This window comes from Gekko japonicus, unplaced genomic scaffold (genome assembly GCF_001447785.1).
Source record: "Gekko japonicus isolate JY-2015 unplaced genomic scaffold, Gekko_japonicus_V1.1 scaffold2207, whole genome shotgun sequence".
Taxonomy (NCBI): Eukaryota; Metazoa; Chordata; class Lepidosauria; order Squamata; family Gekkonidae; genus Gekko; species Gekko japonicus.
In genome coordinates this window covers 38,957-39,180 of record NW_015160899.1, presented here as the reverse complement: position 1 = coordinate 39,180, position 224 = coordinate 38,957, and positions in this window count along the sequence as shown.

Below are 224 nucleotides of genomic sequence, written 5' to 3'. Positions count from 1 at the left end.
TGTGACTTCTTGTTGATCATAACAAACATAATTAACCCTGTAAATACTGAAGTGTTTTGACTTGTAACACTCAACACCCCTTCTCAAGTTACAACACTGAAGTCATGCAAGTTCAGTCTTTCATGTAGAGTCTCAAACTTCTTCTCAAGTGGCTTGGTGAATATGTCTGCGATCATCTCCTCAGTAGGACAGTATTGGAGTTCAATCAGTCCTTGGTCTTGCAG